Here is a 25034-nt window from a genome sequence, read left to right as displayed (position 1 = left end):
GATTTTTGCAACTTAATAAAACTTTTCCATAAAAAAACAATAAAAACGTTCCTTTTTGGAACCTGCAATATTATAAAGAGGCTATTTTTCTTAAATTCATGGTCATAAATACGTGCAAGACAATTTGAAAAAAAAAAAAAAATGAAACGGCATTATTAATTTGATTTTTTAAGGATAATTTTGCTATTGAGCAATTCTAGCCTAAAACGATTAAAAAAAATTACATAAAAGTCTTCATATTGACCATTTTCAGTCTCAAACATATTTTTACAGAATAGCTCGTCCAGTTTCCCATAAGTTTGCTATTTAAATATTTTCGAGACTTAAAATTTTTTACTCTTACCTCAAATCCCTCTTTGTTAAACATTTTTGTTTTTAAATACTGATATGAGAACTTATATGTGAAATTGTCCGGAAAATCGGTTTATGCAAATTTTGTTGATAAGATCACTTTTTAAAAATACGGTTAGAATAACTGTTTGTTGTATTTACTCTTGAAGAAACAATGGTAACAATATTTAAATAAAATAAGCAATTCTTAAATGTTATTTTCGAGAGAAACTGTGAAAGTTATATTGATATCGGAGAGGGTCGAATATAATTGTTACACTATTTTGCACTGAATAGCTCTATTATACAGCTCTGAAAGTAAAAAATATTGAAACAATCTAACAATGTTCAAATATTTTGCAGTACCTTTCCGATTTTCCAGTTTTTCTATGTCTTCAATATGAAACAGTTTTATTGTTAATTTAATTTTGGTAAAAAGACCATCAACGCTCCATACAAAAATAAGTTTTGTTTTAACAATTGTCCACTAGGGTGGAATCAAAAATGTTTTTTTTCAGCAACACATTTTTTGGGTCCCTTTTAGGGTCCCAAACAACCTCCCAAAATTTGGGAGCGATTGGTTAAGCCCACGATTGGCGCAAAGCGAATGAAATTTGTATGGAAATTACTATGGGGAAACTTGCATTTTCACATTTTTAATTTTAAAAATTCATGTTTTATTATTTCATGAAACTAACACCGTAGAAGTTTAGCCCTGAATGTCCTGAACAACTCTCCCGAAGACAGTATGGTGCTAACTTGCTTCTAACAAAAGTTACAGAGCGTTCAAGAGAGACATTTCGAAATACTCGGTAAAAATCATACTTTTTGCCAACACTGCCAAGTCAAGCGGAATCTTTCGCAAACTATAATATATTTGAGGATTTGGGGTGCAACTTAACTCAATAATGTCTTCTGAACACTTCTTCACGTCGATTTTAAGTAAGGTTTATCAAAATATAAGAACAGACATGTCTATTTTGTATTTCATGGTTCCTTAGGCAATGTTGGCAGAATATTTGAGTTTCACTGATTATTTCAATACACTACTTTTGAAAACTCTATATCTTTTTTATGACGCACTTTAGCACCATACTTTCTTCGGGAGAGTTGTTCAGGACATCCAGGGCTACACTGCTAAGGTGTTGGTTTCATAAAATAATAAAACATGAATTTTGTAAATTCAAAAATGTGAAAATGCTAGTTTCCCCATAGTAATTTCCATACAAATTTCATTCGCTTTGCGCCAATTGTGGGCTTAACCAATCGCTACCAAATTTTGGGAGGTTGTTTTGGACCCTAAAAGGGACCTAAAAATGTGTTGCTGACTGGATTTAACTCATTTTCAATTTTCCCATATAACTAGATTCCACCCTATTGTCCACATGAAGGGAGGGGGTCTAGAATGTAAAAAAACAATCATTACAAAAGAATTTAATCTCTCTAAGCGAATAAACATTAGCTTATATCATCGGGAGACTAATAATCATTTAACTTACAATAAACTCTTTTCATTTTTATTTTAAAAAGTAAAACTAATTTATTTGAAATTGACAAAAATAATTTTGAAGCATTTATAAATAAATACTAATGTTGATTTGTTTTTATTTTTCGCATTTTAACTAAAAATCACACATTTTGCATCCCCTAACGCCAAGCGAAAGTGTCCTTTTGTGACATGACACCCTTTGTACGAGTCAAGCTCTCTCGGTGGATTTGCCGTTGTCATTCAAGCCGTATGCCCTACTGAGCTCTTATCGTTCCGAGCTCCCCACCAACAAACGAAGGGCTTTGCATTTGCCGTTCCCCGCTGTATTGCCCCCTATTGAATGCTTGTGATCCCGTCCTGCGTATCGTGTGTGACTCATGGAGCTGGTTGGACAGTGTTGTTATTTTATTTACATTACATTTTTTTAAATTTTGTCGTATTTTTCATTTATATCAATGAATGATCTTCTTTGACCATATAATCTTTTAAATAATGTTGTAAAAATTTACAGTGCTGGCAACACTGGATTTGCCGGCATTTAAATACTGTAGAGACTTTGACAGGCAAGATAACTTCAGATTAAAGAAGCCAAAACAAGACAAACTCGAAAACAAGCGATTTCTGTTTGGTAAATTGCTTAGCTTGCGAAATGTTTTTGGCTGATGTTGTAGTTGAGAATAATTCAATATTTTGAAACATTTTTCAATTACTTCAATCGTTGAACCATTTGTTTTTTTTTTAAATTACTAAAATGGTCTTTTCTAAGTTTTTTTTCATTAAGGGTTTATTACATTTTGTTTATGTTTTAACTAAATAACAGTGCCAATAATGTGCACTGTCATCCTTAAAAATACATAAGAAATTACGAAATAAAAAAGTCTTCGACACGCGATCACGCGTTAGCCAATATTGGAAGGAGGAAAAACAGCCCCCGACAGTGTGTACACGAGAGGGAGGGTGGAAAAATGATAAAGTGCGGCGAAATTGTACAAATACTGCTTCACCACACGATGGCACAAGAAGAAAGGACAGACTGACTGACAGTAGGGATGTAATCGAGTTTTCCGACGAATGCTAGTGAGTGTGTGCGTGAGCGAAACGTATGTGTATGTGTGTGAGTGTGAAAATGTGAAGCAAAAACAGAAAAGAATGACTTTGCGAATGGTGACTGTTGTTTTCCCTTCTATCGGTGTTTTTCATCGTCACATGCAGAGAGGCCTTGCATTGTTCGTGTTCGACGGAACAAATACAAGCTTAGCCGAGAGAAATGTGGAACATGTTTCGCTATGGAATGTTCTTTGAACGGTACTGTGGGAAAAGATTACAAGTAAAATTTAACACGTTTAGTTTATTTAGTTAGTTTTGAAAACTCTATTTATATTATTGAACAGTTTTTAGCTACTTGTATAGATACTGAGTCATTCTCTAGAACTTCACAATTGTTTAGGGCTGGTCATAAAAAAATTGGCATGTCAATATTTCAAAACCTGTACCTGGAGAAGAGATTTTTTGATCGATTTGGTGTCTTCGCCAAAGTTGTAGGAAATAATTTGGACTTTTGAGAGCAAAATGAGTATTCGATTTTATTATTGAACTTATTAACACTAAATAGTAGTTTATGCAACACGTTGCAAAAAGAGGATTTTTTCAGCACGAGTCGTACATTTATCCAACGAGGTTCATCGAGTTGGATAAATACGAAGAGTGCTGAAAAAATCAAGTTTTGCAACGAGTTCCATACAACATTTTTTGCAATTCCAAAAAACACACACTGAGTGAAATTTATGTCAAATTTTCATGTATTTTGTCAATAAATCGTTTAAATCAAAAAAATGTTGAAAAGTGTTACTTTTCGAAACAAGTGCTGAAAAGATCAACTTTTCAACATATAAATCTTCAGAAACTGATGAATATCCATCAATTCTTGATGTAAAATTACACAATTTGTTGACACAAAATCTGTTATCATTTCTTGATGAATATTACCTTATTTATTTCTGTGTAATAATTTTTTTTTGATAAAAAGATGTATGTTCGGTACAATCAGGGTTACTAGGTCAAAATTTGAAAAATCTGGAAAAGTATCGATTAAAAATCAGGAAAATTCTGGAAGACGAAAATATAATAATTTTGAGTGGTATAGTAGAGGGAGGATATAAATTAATTAAAAAGTTTGTTGAATTCAGATTGTTTAACTGACTTTATGGACTCAAAAATGCAGATTTTTGATTTTTTAAAGAAAAACGCATTATATTCGGTCATTTAAATCAAAAAGTTATTCAAAATGGACATATCGTGAAAATCTGGCAAAATCTGTCAATATATGGCACAGAGAAGGATGAATCTTTATTCTTGCTTGCAATTGAAAAATCTGGCTCTTCCAGATTTATCTGGCAACCTGGCAACCCTGGGTACAATTGTGATTTTTGTGAAAAGTGAAACAGAATCAGGCCTTCATGTTACAAAACACAATATTATTTAAAATAATAACCTCATTGTTCATTTAACAGGGAGGTCAAACTTTCCTGTTCCTGTTAATATTAACAGTGCATTTATTTCGTTGAAGAAGATTTTTTTTAAATAAAAAGATTTACGTCCATGGCAAGCTACACAGAAAAAAAAATTGAATTTTGGAAGGTTTAAAATGTTGTAGGTTGAATATTACCTCTTTTTGAGTAAAATTACATAAAAATGTAAACCTCATGAAAATTCATCAAAAACTGATGAATATTCACCATTTCCTGATGTAAAATTACACATTTTTATCGACACAAAATCTGTCACCATTTTCTGATGAATATTACAATTTTTTTTTTCTGTGAATTGAAGTATAATTTTTTTGATTTTTTAATTTTGTAGTTTTTCAATTTCATTAAAACTGTTTAAAAAAACCCAATTTAATATCACCAGAGGTGAAATAGAGCCTTTCCTACAAAATGATGAAACTCCGAAAAATATATTGGTGAAATTGATTTATCAGAAACATAATGATACCACCCCACCCAGTGAGAATTTGACTTAAAGCTTCGAATCTTTTTAGACTTAACCTCGAATGCATTTTTTTTTTTAATTTCTGAAGTACTTTATGGGTCGCAAGATAATTATATTTGATTAAGAAAAACTTATTAGACTGACATTATTAGAAAAAAAGGGTATTCAGTCTTTGATGTTAGTCTATGATTAACTAAAAGAATGTGTATCGAAATTGCACTTTGTCGATCTATTATGAGAAGCCAGAAAGAACACTTTCATGCGCAGCGTAAAATGCGCAAGCGTAAATGTGTTGGCATTTATGCTTCGATTTGACGACTTGTCGATCTTTCGAGCGAGACTGAGTCGGGACTTCGAATTTGATGTTCAGTATATGATTCTGTATAAAACCAAAAATTTAATGGGAAAAAAATTGGGTAAAAATAAGACGAAAAACACTTAACACTTTCGGGCCAAAATTCAACTGATAAAGCGCATTATAACCTTCAAATTAGTAAAATGATTTTTTTCTGGGACGATTCCCCGCCGGACACGATTTTTGAAGATTTCTGAAAAAAGCGTTTTTTCCAAAAGCAAACCTTAAACCTTTCTTTTGTTAGAAAGGCAAAAATGATATTTTTTGCAATTAATCATCAAAAAAAAAAAAATATGATTTCTTATTGACTAGGACCTGTGTGTGTGTGTGTGGTCCAATCCAATACCCGCTAACCGGTAGCGATATTATGGGAAAGTATAGTTTGTATCAGACTTTGTATATGCCGAATGCTGATACAACTTATCTCAGTCCCGGGTATTAGGTGGTGATAGCCCTCGCGCTGCTTCCAACGACCCGTTTCAGAATGACAGAGCTCCTTGCGGTCCAATTTCGAGGTCGCTGGGCATTGTTCGGCCCCGCCTAAACATAGAAGCAAGCATCTGAAGGAAACTCGATCTATATTTAGACTTCCAATCCCGTCAGGCAAATCAGGGATCAGCGCGTATTTAATATGCGAGGATAGAGATAACATGTTTCAACACTACGGATCAAATTCACTACTGGAGTGTAAACCTTCTGATGGCCGACTGCTTAGCGTCCCAGACCACCAATCCAGAGGTGTGAGTTCGAATCCCACCTGATTCATTTTCGTTTTTGTTCATATTCAAAGTTCAAATTCAGCATTCCAAATTTCAAAGGTACCGGCCGGGATTTGATCCCTGAACCTTCTGCTTGTGAGGCAGAAGCCGTAACCATTAAGCCACGGAGCCGGTTTGATTTCTTATTGACTAGGACCTATTTTGAAAATATGTTTTAGCGAAATACAAAATTAATGCCTATTTTGTCATCTTCTTGCCAAACACATTCCAACATTTCGTGACGTCACGCGTCACCACTTCGTCCATGAGCTCGTGATGGCCCGTGCGCCTGCGTCTCATTCGCGCGCTGTTCGTGCATCCTTCGTGACGTGACTCACCGCCTCGATATCACACAGATTTTCACATGTATTCGTAAGAGCGACGACTTTAACCGACGTCCGACGGGTGGAGTTTGCCTCAAAGTATGCAACTCGGCCTCCTCAAAAGGACGTCAGCTTTCGTGTCGGTCACACAGCGGTGTGCTGTGTCGTCGTCGTGGGGTGTTTTTGTGGAGTTTAGCCTGGAGTTTGAAGCGGTTTGTTGGAGTGGGGTTGGGGATTTTCAGGGTGGGGGAGGTGTTTTGGTGGATGGCTTTTGCGGTGTAGAGGGGGAGAGGGGCAATAAGTACTTGTTTGTTGCTTCTTTGCTATTGAATTGTTATGTAATGTAATTAAAAGTGGTGTGTGCATTTGAACCAGTGTGTGTCGGAAAAGTTGAAGGATTGCCGACAATGTTCTTCAAAGGAAAAGGCAATATCGAGGTGCTTTAGCGTGACGTGTGAAGTGTCACTAACACTAATGGCCGCGGGAAAATGCCTATAAAGTGAAGTGCCAACAGGCAGAAGAGGAAATAAATTAGATTTTCATTGGAACAGGAAGATTTTTCCGCAGTAGCAGTTCAAGTGGAAGTTACGCGTAAACGGTCGATCCCAGAGGATGAAGAAACCAGACTAGGACCAAGATATCTGGAAGAATCCGAGAAAAGCTGATTAGATTGCCAACTTCACACCAGTGCACAGTGGGCGAAATGGAACCCAAAATCGGACTTAATTGAACGCGGCTGATTCCCTGGTATGAAAAATAGTGTTTCTTATGTAAAAAAATCCGGGAAATCGATTGGTGATGGTTTCATCCACCGCACAAAACGGCAAAGGGTCCATTTTGTCCAAATACCCCATTTTTTAACATTTTTTTTTTGAAAATCGGTCTGTATTTAGAGCGGAGGCTTAATGCGGCCATCCAAAATGCACTTAACTTATGTGAAAATGTCCCAGGAATCCAGTAAAAATAACCACTTGCTCCGCAAAAATCATCTATGGCTCATTTAACCCCAATTTCGCTATAAAATCATTTTAGGCCGTTTTCAAATGTTAGGTCAGATTTTAGGAATCTGAAAATATTTTTATCGTAAAGATCAGACAATTTTACATAATAATGACGATTTTTACTTGATAGTTTAACACATTTATGTTGATCAAAATAAAAATTATGTAAAATGCAGTTTATTCTGCGTTTGAGAAAATTGGCCCAAAACTGATTCTTCAATATTTTTGTTTAGTTTAATTTCTATATCAACATAAATGTGTCAAACAATCAAGTGCAAATCGTCATTCTTATGTAAAATTGTCTGATCTTTACGATAAAAATATTTTCAGATTCCTAAAATCTGACCTAACATTTGAAAACGGCCTAAAATGATTTTATAGCGAAATTGGGGTTAAATGGACCATAGATGATTTTTGCGGAGCAAGTGGTTATTTTTACTGGATTCCTGGGACATTTTCACATAAGTTATGTGCATTTTGGATGGCCGCATTAAGCCTCCGCTCTAAATACAGACCGATTTTCAAAAAAAAAAATGTTAAAAAATGGGGTATTTGGACAAAATGGACCCTTTGCCGTTTTGTGCGGTGGATGAAACCATCACCAATCGATTTCCCGGATTTTTTTACATAAGAAACACTATTTTTCATACCAGGGAATCAGCCGCGTTCAATTAAGTCCGATTTTGGGTTCCATTTCGCCCACTGTGCAGTGGGGGGAAAAAAAGAAGCAAAAAAACGCTTAGAACCAACTTTTCTCGCTGGATTTCCCCACGTCCGAGGAGCTCTCACACGGCGAAATGAAATTAATAATTAAAATCCAATTTGCGAAAAAATGTAAGAGAACAATTCTCAAACAATAGAACGAACGCGCCACCTAGCGGCGAGTTCCACCAAACAAACCGGAATACCCTTCAAAAAATATATGAGCGCAAGGTTCTCGGCGCGATGTGACTCAGTGGTGTGCTGTGGGTAGCAGCGCTGCAGGCGCAGAATTTTTCCGTACGCTTCCCAGCAGAAGCATAAATTCCGGCGATTGTGTAATACACCTTCGCCGTTTCGGTGTGTTCTTTGGGATTCGCCGGGTGCTGCTCTTATGTAATGTCTGAGTCTGGACGATTTTTGGACACGGCCCTTGCGGGGGAGAAGATCTTGGGCCTCACAACTACGCACGCAGCGACACCTGGCGTTGAACTCGCTGTTGCGTTCCGGCAACTGTCAGCAGCGCCCGAAATTGACAATTTCCAAACTGCCTTCGTTTGAGTGTGTCGTCTGGAGGTTTTTATTACCTCGAGCAGTTCAAGGATAAAGGTCCTTCGCTATCGTGGCGTTACACAATGGATGACGACAACAACACAAAAAGAAAGAAAAAAAAAAGAACTCGATGATGTCGGGTGACAGAGTGATGATTCCCACGAGACACGAAGATCCTTATCGGCGGTGTGCAAAGCTCTGCGAGTCTTTTTTTTTCTTCTTCTTTTTGGTTTCAAGTTCTGGTGTGGGTGGTAGATATGTGGCGCTGAAACATAAATGATGGCGCCCTCTCCATGATGGGTTGATTCATCAACGCCTTCGTTCTAGGCTGGTAGGCGCATGCAGATGAGTGTTTTATCGCTGATGAGACAAAGTTGATATGTTTGAGTATCGAAAAGTTGAAAAGTTCGTCTTCGAAAACAAAGTTTGTTTGACATGCAATATTTGACACCTCTGTTGCCTTCCAAAGTTATTTAAATATAATTTTATGGATAATGATGATCAGGGACAGTTGATTGTCAGAATTTGGCAGAGCACAGGAAATCCTTGAATTTTGGTCTCAGTGAAATTAAACGTTTATCGTGAAATTACGTGAAACCGATAATCAGTCGACTAAGTTAGCCGATTTTCGCTTTTTCAATACTGCTCCATGTCTCGATGATTTGTTCAGTCGCCATCCAAATTTTCGCAAGAGTCTGGCCTACACGCTTTGTGTGTCCAAATAAATCGCAAAAATGGCAAATGTACCTTAAAAGTATCCTAAATGAATTTAAATAATCATCAAAAATAAAATAAATTGGAATGCTCGGAAAACTAAAAAAAAAAAACTAAAACTTCGGACGAATGATTCACATTTTGTTGCGGAATAGTCATACTTGAAGCCTATTGTGTAGGTTTTTGCCCAAATTTGCCCGAGGCTTTGTATACCGAGCTCGAAAAGTAGCTAAATTATCACAAAATCTTGCTATAACTCATCACATAAAGATCCTATCAATTTGGTGTCTCTGACAAAATTGTTTGTTTTGATATTACTGACAATTCTTTTGAACATTGTAATCGTCTAAAATCAAAATTTAACATGGTTTCTGTTAAAAAACTGTTTATTGGCAGGGATTTATGAAAAAGGTTCCAAAACTGATATTCAACGCAAAGATAGAGCTTTGACATCTTCGACAAAGTTTGTGGAAATTTTTTGCCCTACAACTTTGCCGCAGACACCAAAGCTTTATCTCTTAACTGTCAAAAGTGTGATGAGTATTTCGAAAAACAAATTTGACCAAAAGTAGGCCATGACAACGCTGAACAAAGTTGTAGAATATGTCAAAGCTCGAAAATGCGTACTTTTAGCTCTAATCAATTAAGTTCGTCAAAACAGCCTTTAGAATCACTGTGCATCGGTTTGTAAACTTCTCTTTCTCCAAGCTTCTCTACCTCGATGATCCCTCCGATATTAACAACTACATAAAAGTAGCCTAATTGACCAAATGTGCAATCAACATTTCAACATTTCAATTTTTAACATCGAAACTCTAACCAATAGTTTCCGAGATATCAAATACATAGAATAATTCACTTTCATCAAATAAATTGCCCGATTTTCAAAGTTCCGTGAAAATTTTCTCAGTTTATAAAACTTATTTTTTCAGGGATGCTTTTCTTTCAATTAGTTTTTTTTCATGCAAAAAAACCATTAAAAATCGAGAATTTATATCTAAAGCTTCAGTACATTTCACAGCTAAAAATGTAGTAATCCAGCTGCGTGTAAAAAGCCTGGGTGTAAAATAAATATTGCACTAATTCATGCAATTCTATGTAATTTTACACCCCGAAATATGTAGCCCATCAGTATGGGAAACCTACTCTACCGAAATGTCAAACTCATATATGCGTTTATCCCTACAGCTTTTCATCGGTCTGATGGCCGAGTGGACTAAGGTGCCAGTCCTTACTGTTGGTGCTAGGTTTAAATCCCGTCGGTTGCATCTTTTTTTTTGTGTTTGCAAAAACTGTACATGCAGTGTGTAATATTAAGTGTTTATTTTGACGAAGGTGATGTGCATGCTTTTGCATGCGATTTTACCATCGGATTTTTTGCTGTGTTGATCAAAGCAAAATTTGTTCAGTACTAGGTATTCAATTGCAAATTTGATTTAGTTTTAGAAGAGGTTTTAATAATATTTTGTCCAGATATTTGATCTGAAAATAACTGTTTTCAAAAATTTATATTTTCATTCATAAACGCAAAAGTTCATATTATTTGTATTTATTATAATGACTGAACAAAATATCTAACACTCCGTATTTTACTCCTTTTTCACTATTTTTGCAATTCCATGAAACCTCCAATCGGCAATTGTCTCGTTAAATTCAACTTTTTTAACATTCCAACTTTCAAGCCCTCAAAAAATTTGGAACAGTAAATTCAACTCGCTGGTTGTTGAGCTTGACTCAATCAATCGGAACGATTCTTTTTTCTAGTGATTTGTAAGGATGTCTAGATGATCCCAGAACTTTCCAGAACTAAATTTGATCAAATCTTTATTTTTTTCGACCAAATCTGTAATTTTTGCGATCAAAAACGTCGTTCCGACTTTTTTTTCGCGTGTAGGGGAAGGTGGGGCAAGACGACCATACGGGGCAAGAGGAACAATCGCTCGAAAGGCCGTAATTTTTACAATTTTGATTATTTCCAGTATGAGGAATTGTTGCTAGCAATGCAATTAACTGATTCTACTACCACATATCCGCCAAAAAGACGTAAACGCCACGGGGCGTAAGATTTATTTAAGTTTTTCTCTAAACCTTTGTTTTCTTATAATATTTGGAAAGTACAAAATAAGGCAAAATAATGCTATTTTTCCTAGATCAGTAGTGTCCCTACCAATGACTTGCGCCTTTTATAAAGTATGATTTAACTTTTGGTTATTTTTGTTGAGAGTTTAAAAAAAAACTTGTTCAGGTGGGGCAAGTGTACCATATGTATTTTTAGTATGGAAAAAATTACGAATTGCTGCAACAGCATATTTTATTGGGAAAAAAATACATAAAAATACTTGAAAACTGATAAACAACTGTTAAAAAAAATTGTCCATGCAAAATATAGTGATATTTTTAATATTTCCTTTTTTTCATCTAAGTAATGTTATTTTTCGTAAAAACGATCAATTTTTTAATAAAATATTATTATTTAATCTAAAAATGAAAGAAACGATTCAAAAACATTCTAATCTGATGTTTCTAAGTGATAACAGTTCACTTGTTAGCAAATTGACATGTTGTTACATGAATTGTTCCTCTTGCCCCAACGGGTTGTTCGTCTTGCCCCACTAGTTGAGTAGAACGTACGGAAAATCTAAATTTTTAAAATCAATTTTTTAAATTAAAAAACAGGATTTTTTAAAAACTTGTTCTATCAAAGTCTTAGTCAAGACCTGGAATAAGATGATTATGAAAAATTCGACAGATTTTCCAACGTTTTTGATGGGTTATAACGAGCATTTCCTTAGCTTGTTACACTTGCCCCACTTTCCCCTAAGCAAAAATTCGCCAAAAAATCTGCCGTCGTTTTAAAAAAGTGATGGTTAGATTTTCAAGATTTAAATCTGAGATCCAAACATTCCAAAGTTTTGAAATGTTCTTCCAATCATCATTCAAATGTAACTTTCAAAAATACCACAAAATTAGTATTTAGATAGTTGACCTAACTTTCAAATTGTGGAAGATTGAAGTATATTTTTTGTGAATAACTCAAACAGGATATAAAACCTAACGGATAATTAAAAAAAAATGATATAGATATTTTTTACTGAAATAAGGAAACACTTTTCTTTTTGAGGCAAAAAACGTATAGGTAGCATATCGACGTCGTCGTGCTATCATGTCGCACCCGCCATTTTGACGTTCCGAGAAAAACGCGTTTTAATGTTTGACCTTGAATATTCAAAAACGAGATTACGCAATGTAAACAATAACAAACACGTTTTGTTTGGCTCACCATTCTGTGCATTGTCCCAAAGTTTGGTTGAAGTTGGTTACTGGAGTCCCGAGTTATAATTACAAATGTTTACGGTAGTCTAGCTTGTACGTGCGACAAACGCATCCTGACTTTCCTGGCCTGAAATCCCTTTGGCCTTTTGTCGCACTTACATCAATTTTCATGGAGTGACAAGATAGCACGACAAGATTGAAACTTCTTTCATATGTAAAGTGACAAAAATGCACGGAGTTTTTTCGGTTTTTGTTGAATATCTCAGGATTGAAAACGAATTTTGGGGATCTGTGAAGGTCAAAAGGTGAGGCATTGTGAGCTGCACAAAATGGCGTTCTTAACTCAATTTGGCCCAAAATGCACGTACGACAAGTTAGCACGATGGCGACGATATGCAGGAGGACGTTTTCGTTCAATGATACATTGAAATGGTAAATTTAACATACCAAGAAAATGTGATTACAGAATCAAATTGTGTTATTTCTGCCTGAGAATCAAACCAAAATATTTATGACACATTCGGCACGAACATACCTTCCCAAATTTTACATTTCCCAGTTTGCAACCTAAAACATTCGTCTTGACTCGTAAAAAAAGTCAACCGCGCGCGCTTCTCGAGACTTTTCCTGAAGGTTTTTCCTTCCTTTCTTCTCGTAGTCTCGGTGCGTGTTGGTTTTGCTGTCACTGTAATTATTCAAATTTCCCTCCGGTAGCTCTCTGGCTGTGGGCATTCGGCGCACGCTGTATGCAAATCACGAGCCTGCTGCTGCCGCCGGAATCCTGGTCGCCGGGTGACTTCTTCCATTAATATGCAACAGCTCGTGCGATCTCCCACTCCGTCTTGACGCTCTCTCTGGTCTGGAAAAAGCCCCGCTGTAAGATGAAGTATGACTGTATGCATGAGCGAGCGCTCCTTGCTCCTTGGTGGCGTGACATTCCTTGAAGGATTTCCCATTTTGCAAAGAGCCTCCGGCCAAATTTGCACAGTCATTTCCGTCGGCGCGGGGGCCTCCGTTTTTCCGCCGGTTTAGGCCGCGTCTCCTCTCGGTTGTGATGTAAACTTTTCCGGACGGAGCGCAAAAACGAAGCTTCAGCGAAAATGTCGGAATAAATCATCGGCGAAGGATCGCCCGAAAACGCTACATATGAATCATACTTTGGTCGAATATAAACCTTTCTCGTGCGCGCTGGCCATACGACAAACATCCGGGTGGGGAAAGAAGGAGGGTTCAGACTGTCGCCACCCCCACAATCCACACACACCCACCCGTTTTCGTAATTCCGCTAACCAACCGCCGACACAGACTCCAATCCGCCCTTTACGGGATTCAGATGCTGCCGCGAGTGTGAGGGGGCTTACCGGTCTTACTTTTTTACAGCCCCCGGTCCAAATTTATTGCAGTCCTTTTTGGGGAGCGAACAAAAAACAAGCATTCCATAAAATACACGATCATTTTTTGAAAAGGTCTATTTTTGTATTTGTATTTTTATACTTAACCTGCTTATTTTTACAATTTACAAACTTAATGTAAAATTGAAAATAACTCATCAGACATTTTGAAAAACCTGCCCAGGAATATGTGTTCCTCCATAAAACCGAACGAGTAATGTCTCTAATCGGAAGGGCGGAGAAACTCTGGTGGCAAAGTTTGGTTCGTGCCATTCCCTAAAAATTCAAACCCATCGCGAAGATGTCACCGTATTTTTTGGATTTCAATTTTTCGATGTGTGCATTTTGGGAAGCTATTTGTGTGATTTTATGGCCTTATAGCGATGAAAAGTACGTGAGTGTAATGCAGCTTGTGAATAAGAGAGTTTCCTGTTTTGGTATAGTTGAGGTTTCAAATGTGTGTTGATATCATTTATATTGGTCATGTTTTCTTTACCAACCTCCCCTAATTTTTATGAATTCTAAGTTACGGGTCAGAAAATTACCTGAATGATTGTTGTACTATCAGCCATCAGTTATTTTGATGAAAACAATCACCAAAATTTTGCGTTGAATCAAACCTTCTTTGTTCTCAATTGCACAAAAGTCTGCGTTGTTATGAAATACATGCTCTGACGTTTTGCTCTAAGAGCTGCCTTGCTTTTAGAAAAATCTAGTTTTTAAAATCAACCAAATTTTTGTTTGATTCAACTATGCCTGCGTGAAGCACAATCATTGCATTGTTGGAAATTATAGAAAAATCCTAACACAGGAGTTTTTATTTTTGTACAGCAAAAGTTGGTGAAAGTTACTCTCTTCATGTAGAAAAATTGCACATTTACAAATAAAAATCAAGCTTTATAATCTCTTCAATTTCTAGTCAACTTAAAAACCACATAATATGAATGAGACATTGGGTCTGGGGGTGAGATTGGGTCTTACAAAGTTCAGCATTTTTGTATGACCCAATCTCACCCCTAATGACGGTACCGTAAAACTGAATGGCATTTATAGTCGAAGTGGCTTTGATAGATTTACAACTTAATTCAAAATAATGGCTTGGAATCAAATTGAGTTTGGTAGAAAAGTTTTCTCAACACCTCTATAAGTAGTTTACATCCAAATTTGTGAAGATCTGAAGGTAAGTTTACAATAGTTACGAAAATATTACTAACATGGATTATTTCCATACACAAAAAAATCAATATTATCTGAATGAAAATAGGTTGAATTCGATAAGATCGTCATGAGACATAGGACATACGCAATTTTCCACTAAAAGCTGATAAAAAATTGAAAATTATAAATTTTCAAATTTATTCAAAGGATCAAACAAAACTTAATTTTTTCGGTGATTTGCAGGAGAACCAATTCACCAGAAAATTTTCCAAAAATTGTTTAATGTGTTCAGTTTTTTTCAGATTTTTAAATGTTTTTTTTTTAATTTTTGAAGCTAATTTTATCTTCTCAGATCTGAAATTTCAGAAAAAATATATAGAGATTTTGCAGCAAAGCTAAAAGACACATGTCGCCACCTATGAACAAATAGCGTAAAACTAAGGCTACCAACTGTACGGATTTTTTCCTTACCGTACGGATTTTCAACCTTCTCCGCGGATTTTTAACAGGCCGGAAGTTTTGTACGGAATTTTTTGCATAATACGGATTTGTACGGAATTTTAACAACTTTATAAAAATTTCATTGCTTTTTTGATTGGGCCAAAGCTTTCTCTAGTTAGATATTTTTATTTAACTGTCAGTTTGATTTTAAAGGGATAACTTGCATAACTTTCCGGGTTTCCCTCAGTTCAAACTTGATTGTCAATGATTGTTCTTTTCAAAATCCTTACAAAACATATTTATTAAATAAAAGATCAAATTTTGGCTTGTGAAAACCTTGTGTTGTGCTTTTATTTATAGGACCTCTAGAAATGTTTTCGTGAAAACACTAACAATGATATTATTCGTAAAAGCAATTGCTTGGCTTGGCATTTCGTAAACTTTTAAACATATAACAAAAATATTTTTAATTCCCAAATTCCAAACTTATCTAAATAATTCCTTGACAGTTTTTGTTATACCATGGTGTCATATCGGTAAAGTATACGGATTTTGGCTTAGCAAGAGTTGGTAGCCTTACGTAAAACTATGATTTTTTGAAAAAACTTGTTTTTTCCTTCATAATCAACATTTTTATAAAACTTATGTCGGATTTGGATTAGAAAAATTATTTCCAACAACTTTCCAATTTTTGTTTGATTTTTCTATGAGAAAACTGTAAATTTAGAAAAAGATAGTAATTTGGACAAATTGGTAAGAAAGTCTGCCAAAAATCAATAAAAATTATGGAATATACGTTAACACATCTGTTATCAACTATATAACTGTTTATTTCATTGATATATACAAGGAAACTCATTTTTTCGTGTTCCAAAAAATGTTTTTTAAAGAAAAAGTAAACAAATCTTTGCGCGCCCAAAAATTTAGTACATTTTTTTAAAGCAAAAAATGTTTCTCGTCTTTTGCAATAAGTTTCATTAAGATTGATGCAGGGAATCATGAGAAATAAGCGATTTTGTTCTTTAATCCAGCAGAAAGGAATACGATTTTTGGCAGGTAACCTCATTTTGGCGCCACCTACATTTAAAACACAGTCGTAATCGTATTCCTTTCTACTGGATTGAAGAACAAAATCGCTTATATCTCATGATTCTCTGCATCAATCTTAATGAAACTGGTTGCAAAAGACGAGAAAATTTTTTTGCTTTAAAATAATGAACATCAATTTTTGGACGCGCAAAAATTTATGAACTTTTTCTTTTAAAAACATGTTTTGGAACACGAAAAAATGAGTTTCCCCGTATATATAAATGAAATAAACAGTTATATAGTTGATAACAGATGTGGTAACGTATATCCAACAATTTTCATTGATTTTTGACAGACTTTCTTGCCAAATAGTCCAAATTACTATCTTTTTCTAAATATACAGTTTTCTCATTGAGGTTTTGCAGCGCGACTGTGTTTCAAATGTAGGTGGCGCCAAAATGGGGTTACTTGCCAAAAATCGTATTCCTTTCTGCTGGATTGAAGAACAAAATCGCTTATTTCTCATGATTCCCTGCATCAATCTTAATGAAACTAGTTGCAAAAGACGAGAAAAATTTTTTGCTTTAAAATAATGAACATCATTTTTTGGGCGCGCAAAAATTTGTGAACTTTTTCTTTAAAAAACATGTTTTGGAACACGAAAAAATGAGTTTCCCCGTAAATATCAAAGAAATAAACAGTTATATAAATGATAACAGATGTGTTAACGTATATTCAACAATTTTCATTGATTTTTGACAGACTTTCTTGCCAAATAGTCCAAATTACTATCTTTTTCTAAATTTCCAGTTTTCTCATAGAAAAATCAAACAAATATTGGAAAGTTATACACCAAATTGTTGGAAATAATTTTTCTCATCCGAATCCGGCATAAGTTCAATAAAAATGTTGATTTTGAAGGTTAAAACACATTTTTTCGAAAAATCATAGGTTTACGCTATTTGTTCATAGGTGGCGGCATGTGTCTTTTAGCTTTGCTGCAAATTCTCTATAGAAGAATCAAACAAATGTTGGAAAGTTATACACCAAATTGTTGGAAATAATTTTTCTCAACCGAATCCTGCATAAGTTTTATAAAAATGTTGATTATGAAGGAAAAAACACATTTTTTCAAAAAATCATAGGTTTTCGCTATTTGTTCATAGGTGGCGACATGCGTATTTTAGCTTTGCTGCAAATCCTCTATTGGCATTCATAAGCTAAACGACATGCGACATCTAGTGTTGAGTAGAAATTTTTGCCCTTTGAGGTTATGTATGCGAATTCTGTTTTGTTAAATTCCAGCGTTTAAAAAAAACTTTGGAGCAAAAATTCTAGCTGATATTTTGTTAACTTTTGCTGCTCTATCATTTTAAACAATATTTTTTTCAAAATTATTTTTTTTCAATAATTTTTTTATTGCGTTAATTTATAGAGGGCATATAGTTTACGCTCGTACTATTTGAATTTTTTCTCAAAAGTTGTTCTAAGAGCTGTAAATTCAGTTTTGAGTTTGCATTTCTATATAACCGATCAGCGAAAAATTGAATCGTCATTCTTCGGTGCTTTGCGCCATCTGTCGGAATTATGGAGCTTTTAATCGCGAATTGAAAATGTTGTTGTGACCATTCACAAAATAAGGGGAAAGATACCCTTTTTTCAGCCCATTTCTATTATCGGCTTATCAGCGCTGTGATCATGTACTACAGCTTTCATAAAGTGATGTTTCAAAGTAATAAATAGCTCAAATAAAAGTGACCAAGCAACTCTTTATTGTGAAAAGAGAATAGGTCGAAAAGCTTAGTGTGATAAAAATATGTATTTTTCCCCTATTTGTTGAAGATAATGATAAATTAATTTATTTTTTAACAATTTAGAGTATGTATTAGGGTGGGAACGTTTTTCAAAAAGTTCTCCATGCCCATAGGGACCCTCATGCCAAAAAGGCGTCATCCATAAAGTACGTACGCTCTTAGGGGGAGAGGGGGAGTTACCTTAGGTGTGACAAGATGTGACCAAGGGGGGAGGGGGGGGTTTGCGAGACTGTGACGTCACGCTAGGTTGTTTTTTATGATTGCATAATATTAATTTGAAATGTACACAATTAAATTAAATCCTCGTTTCTAAAATTGTTTGCTTACTATTATTTAAATGTACCGTCATCAGGGGTGACATTGAGTCTGGGGGGTGAGATTGGGTCATACAAATTTCTGCATTTTTGTATGACCCAAAACTCACCCCCAGACCCAATGTCACCCCTGATGACGGTACCTATCACATTAAAATTTATTATATAGTCACACAGAAAAAAAATCATGGTAATATTTACATCTGGGAAGGGGTACATCTTTTATGTCAGAAAAAAGGTGTAATTTTACCTCTGGAAACGTGTAATTTTACCACTTTTCTGGTGTAATGTCACTTTTTCAGTCTAAATTGAGGTAACATTACATCATAAAAGAGGTAATGTTCAACCTTCCAAAATCAAAGCTTCCAAATTTACATTATTTTTTTCTGTGCACATTTTTTTGCAGCTTCTCGCTTGATGAAAATAAATGCTTTGAAAGCAGGGTGTTCATAAGAAAACTGCTATAAATGGTTTGAACTTATTAGATACAAAGCTGTGAAAAACAGTTTTCAAGATTTTTTAATACTTGAATGTTATACCAGGTCTTATAATTTTTAAAAGATACAAAACTGTTTTTTGTTTCGTAATGTTTATTCTAAAAAAATAATAATTAGACAATTTTTTTTCTTTTTAAAATTGGCAAAAATACCAAAATTATGAGAGTTTAAAGATATAAAAACTATAAAAAATCCCATCGAAAACAAGGGGGGGGGGGGTCTGGCAAAATGTGACGTACTTTTTGAGGGGGGGTTCAACCTTGTGTGACAAAGTGTGACATAGGGGGTTGATTTTGGCCGATTTTTGCGTGACATACTTTATGGATGACGCCATATCAGCTAATTTGGTTGAAAACTGGCTGCGCGCATCAGGGTTAAAGTTTACATGGGAATTACTCCTACAGGTTTGGGAAAATCACGCGCCAACTTCTGGTATGGTCAGGCCTAAGGAGAATGGTCTGGAGAACACTTTTCCCGAAGAGAGCACATGGATTCGTTGTCCCTAGACCTGGCGCATTGGGAAACAATCCGATGTCTCCGGAATCAACGGTTTTCCCTGAAAAAGCATCAAATTTTCCTTAGCATGCTATGAAAGCATGATGAACACCGCGACGCCATATGTCCGGTAGCTACCACGTGGTTGAAATATTAGCAACATAACTCAAATTTGGTATGCAAAGATTCTGAATTCGACTAAATAATATCAGGAAATGATCATTTTGTAGTTTAAAAGAGGGTTGAAATAGTATATTCCAGCCGTTTCTCACCCACGAGGTAGCTACCTGAATTAAAAATATATTTTTTAATGTTTTTGGTCTCGTATGTCTATAGAACATTGAAGATTATGGCAAAAACTATAGAAATCAACACTTACAATATCAATAAATATTTTTTTTATATTGTCCAAACATCATATTGAAAGTTCAATGAAAATTAGCTGAAAACACAACATTTTAAAGTTTTTCAAATAACATAGGCTGTTTTTGTACAACAATGCTAATTTTTTTCCAGCTTGGTTTTTCAATGTTAAGCTTCCAATTTTCGATTTTCCTGTGTTTTTTTTTCTTGGCAAATAAGACATTTTAATTTTTAAGGTTTTTTGAAATGATTTCAATAAAAGATACAATAACATTTTACATATCCTTAAAATTAATAAATGTTAGCAACGTTTTTAGGATCCAAAAACTACGTACTAATTGTAAACACCGAGCCAGGTAAATACACCGGATTGAAATAAAACAAATCACTGGCGGCTAATAATCATATTTATTGCCGCCACCACTCGCGTGCCCGACCGCGTTACACTCTCATTGTCACTCACTAACTCTTCTCATCTCTAGACGTCAACCATAGTTGATCTGTCAGCCAGTGTTGACCAGGGTTAGATTCCTACATCCCTCTCTTCCTTGAAAATGATAGATACTTCACAATTGATAATTTAACAGTTTAGCAAACTAGCTTGTCCCCATGATTGCCCTGATCTGAACAGACGAGTGGATTTATTTTTAATCTAGTATTTGTTGATAACAATAGTATTATAATCTTATATCTTTTGCTGAGTCAAACGAGCATTTATGTTTACAGTACAATCTCTTGTCACGCCCTTTGAACTTTGAACTAAGCCGTTACACTCAATGAAGTTTTGTCCTTTCACTCTCCTTTCTTAGCTGTTCAATTTAATTGTTGCTCCGTCACATTTATTAATCTTGTAATTGTAAATCCATAATTCACTACAGTTAACCGCTATCCTATCGATCCAGTACTACCTCCTCCTTCACTTAAAACAATTTAATTTAAAGTTAATAGAATGCTAAGCGTTTCCCTATTTTCCTATAATTTGAGCAAATTTACTCAATAAATTAATGAGTCTAAAATCTTGTACGCAGCATTTTCAGATAGTATTTTTTTATAGATTCCAATGTAAATAATATTAGGTTTTATAAGACACTTGTTTCAGCCTCTTTCTAAAAAAATGACTTGTTTTTTTTTGTTCCCTTTGTTTTGAGTCCGGTAGATTTGAATGAATAAAGATAATCCTCAACTATCGTTTCACAATTCTATATCTTAAAACAATAACAGTCGCTCAAATAAGTTATTTGCCGAAACAAGCTGGAGCAGTTCTTTGCGCTGCAAGAGCTGATGGGAAAGTACCTATGCCCTGCAGTTAAAGTCTTAGCCTTCATTAACTAACTGACAAATTTTCTGTGATATAAACTTAAGCTTTCCTATCCTTTTTCTTCTCCCCTAGCAAAAGTAGCAGTTTTTTTTAAACAGTTTTATCTGCTCTCGCTTAATTGATTGAAATTACTGAACTTATTTCGTCCAATAATTGTTTCTGAATTATTTTGTAGCTGTACGTATCTCCAAAACTCTGCATTTTGTAATTAGTTAGGCAAAATGTATTATGATAAGTGCAACTAATAAACATGAATTGAATATAAGTTATTTCTCATTCATTTTCTTATGGAGTTACCGATTATTAACAATTTCACGGTGCCTATCAATCAGAGCCCCCTGCATCAATACTCCTGTTACACATTCCCCAGCATTTAATCAACCCCATATAGCAGCGTCTACAAAATAACTTACCACAACACCTAACTATTTCTACAATCAAATTATAACGGAATTGGATCCGTCAACCTGACAATTCTGGAATACGAAGACAACTTCGCACCCCCAAACAGAACCCTATCTTGCAACCATCCTCCTTCAAATCTTAAGGACATCCCTTAGTTCATCAGCAGTCTCCAGGTGAGCCGCCAGCCAACTCGGCTCCGGGCCGCACACACTCCGTCCCGGTCGGCACCCCGCCCGCCTGGCTCTCTTGCCATGCGCACGACCCAAAGGATCCGGTAAATCCAGGTGACTCTCTGAAAACCCGGTTTGCCGTTGAGCTGCACTAGCTCGTGGTTCATCCTTCTCCTCTGTGTGTTGTTCACGCGGAATTCGGCCTAACGCAGTAAGACCTCTCCGAACGAAAATACGTGTGCTGGCAAAACCTCCTCCTCCTGTGACCTGTTGCTAATGAAACTCAGTAATAAAAAAAAGGTATTTTGTAGGTTTAATCACTGATTGTGTTATAGTATTTAAGAGCAGGTTAAAGTTTGGCTTTACAACTTCTACATTATTAGAACACAATATCTTGCCTCTTGTATACGTTTGATGAGTACATAACCTTAACGAATTAAAACAACCAACAAAACAAACCTACCACTTTAACGTTCCCAGATCTTTTATGGCCCCTATTGTAAGATTCTGCTCGCAACTAGGAGTCTGAAGGCTTGAATGGGGAGAGCACCCAAACCTCTTTTTACTCCTTCCACCCACGGATTCGATCTGACGACCCTTGGATTGCAAGTCCAGCCGCCGACCAGCGACTCTTCCAGGAGCAGGTTTGGTTTGGTGTGTTTTTTTTTTGTTCGTATATCAGGGAGACGACTTCTACGCCTGGAATGACTCTACGGCCTAACAACAACTAAGGGCGAAGACCAACGTTTTACTCCCCATTCGAATGGAAGTCATTAGAAGGTGGGAAACGAACCCCTGATCATCCGCTTACAACGCGAACAGCGTAACCATTCGACCACGCCTGCACCCAAACGAATTACCAAATACCCTAAACTTTCCTGTTACTTTTCAATCATTTCAACTGTTAACTTGTGCAAAAATGATCCCTAATGGCACTACTGAACTTCCTTTAAAATATCCTTGTAGTTTGTACCTTGAATTCCTAACTTTAACAGTAACTGTTACTTACGACAATGTTACAATGTTGACGAATAAAAATCTTTCTAACTTCACCTTTCGATGATCATACACAAGCCTGCAGCCCCTACCCCAGGCCTAAATATTAACAAGCCATCTATATGCTAGGCAGAGCGAAAATCCAGAAGCCTCCTCTTCAACAGGCTTCCCTGTAATCATCCACAAGCCATCTCTCCACCAGGCATGAGTGGACAATCACAAGCCTCTTCTCCCCCAGGCCATACAGCAGATATTCACGAGCCGTCTCTCCACCAGGCATGAGTGAACATCCACCAGCCTCCTCTTCACCAGGCTTCCCTGTAATCATCCACAAGCCATCTCTCCACCAGGCATGAGTGGACAATCACAAGCCTCTTCTCCCCCAGGCCTTACAGCAGATATTCACGAGCCATCTCTCCACCAGGCATGAGTGAACATCCACCAGCCTCCTCTTCACCAGGCTTCCATGTAATCATCCACAAGCCATCTCTCCACCAGGCATGAGTGGACAATCACAAGCCTCTTCTCCCCCAGGCCTTACAGCAGATATTCACGAGCCATCTCTCCACCAGGCATGAGTGAACATCCACCAGCCTCCTCTTCACCAGGCTTCCATGTAATCATCCACAAGCCATCTCTCCACCAGGCATGAGTGGACAATCACAAGCCTCTTCTCCCCCAGTCCTTACAGCAGATATTCACGAGCCATCTCTCCACCAGGCATGAGTGAACATCCACCAGCCTCCTCTTCACCAGGCTTCCATGTATTCATCCACAAGCCAATATCCGGCACTAAGCCATCCCCCGGCACTAAGCCAACCTCCGGCACTAAGCCAACCCCCGGCACTAAGCCAATATCCGGCACTAAGCCAATATCCGGCACTAAGCCAACCTCCGGCACTAAGCCAACCCCCGGCACTAAGCCAACCCCCGGCACTAAGCCAACCCCCGGCACTAAGCCAATATCCGGCACTAAGCCATCCCCCGGCACTAAGCCATCCCCCGGCACTAAGCCATCCCCCGGCACTAAGCCATCCCCCGGCACTAAGCCATCCCCCGGCACTAAGCCAATATCCGGCACTAAGCCAACCTCCGGCACTAAGCCAACCTCCGGCACTAAGCCAACCCCCGGCACTAAGCCAACACCCGGCACTAAGCCAATATCCGGCACTAAGCCAATATCCATAAAAAACCACAACGGCTAAAATACTAACACCCCCAAGACCTACCGTTAATATTCACACACCATTCTTTTTACCAATACATAATAGAAATTTACTGCACTAAACATCAATAATTATCTTCCACATTTTTAACTGGAATTTCCACTGTTCGTCCAAGAAATCTACCCTAAAACCACTCTTTGCTGATTTTTTTTTTAATTACCGTAACTAAACATTAACCAAAACTCCTATTGAACCTCAGCATCGTGTATCAGGTAAACATTGCACTTCCGCTAACCCAATTTTGGGTAATCTGTTTATTGCCAACTTGAATCTGAACCCCTTGATCGTGCATCATGAAAACAAAATTTCTCGAGAGTGCGCCCGTGCAGCACACATACAAACACGTTAACTCCGCGAAAAACCAGACATTTCACAATGAAACAACAAACACACACACCCTCAGTCCGGCTCCCCTTACCTTCTCTTCCTCTTCCTCCTGCTCCATAAAAAAAAATGTTTCCTGCTTTTTTCCGTTCCAAACGTAAAATTGCATTTTCTTACCAAAATATGTTTTCTCCTCGTCGCCAATGTAAACACCGAGCCAGGTAAATACACCGGATTGAAATAAAACAAATCACTGGCGGCTAATAATCATATTTATTGCCGCCACCACTCGCGTGCCCGACCGCGTTACACTCTCATAGTCACTCACTAACTCTTCTCATCTCTAGACGTCAACCATAGTTGATCTGTCAGCCAGTGTTGACCAGGGTTAGATTCCTACACTAATTAATAAAAAAGAATAAAACTGGTTTCATAAACTGTGGAATTATGCTTTTCACATAGTATTGCACAGTCCCTGTTGCATCTCTTTTGAATAATTGATACAGTTTGATTCAAAATTGTGTCCTGTACCAGAACAACCTAAAATATACTGTACTTTGTTCTAAAAATCTGGAGGAAAACCAGTTTTGCGTGTAAATTCAAATACT

The 25034-nt window shown here is 36.5% G+C and overlaps 1 protein-coding gene and 2 long non-coding RNA genes across 3 annotated transcripts in view; 2 read left to right on the top strand and 1 right to left on the bottom strand.

Moving 5' to 3' along the window:
* The window catches only part of LOC120424759 (putative uncharacterized protein DDB_G0282133), a 509335-nt gene that overhangs the window by 255784 nt on the left and 228517 nt on the right, over window positions 1-25034 (bottom strand). The gene's annotated exons all lie outside the window — the stretch shown is intronic.
* Window positions 6367-25034, top strand: part of LOC128092972 (uncharacterized) — a 76973-nt gene continuing 58305 nt past the window's right edge. Inside the window, exon 1 of the long non-coding RNA XR_008212140.1 lies at window positions 6367-6458. This is a non-coding gene — a long non-coding RNA (uncharacterized LOC128092972). The remainder of the gene's footprint in view (window positions 6459-25034) is intronic.
* The window catches only part of LOC128092974 (uncharacterized), an 18089-nt gene continuing 1031 nt past the window's right edge, over window positions 7977-25034 (top strand). Inside the window, exon 1 of the long non-coding RNA XR_008212142.1 lies at window positions 7977-8081. This is a non-coding gene — a long non-coding RNA (uncharacterized LOC128092974). The remainder of the gene's footprint in view (window positions 8082-25034) is intronic.

This window comes from Culex pipiens, chromosome 2, assembly GCF_016801865.2.
Source record: "Culex pipiens pallens isolate TS chromosome 2, TS_CPP_V2, whole genome shotgun sequence".
In the NCBI taxonomy this organism is placed as follows: domain Eukaryota; kingdom Metazoa; phylum Arthropoda; class Insecta; order Diptera; family Culicidae; genus Culex; species Culex pipiens.
Note: the sequence above shows the minus strand (reverse complement) of the source record. Positions and strands in the feature narration are given on the sequence as shown.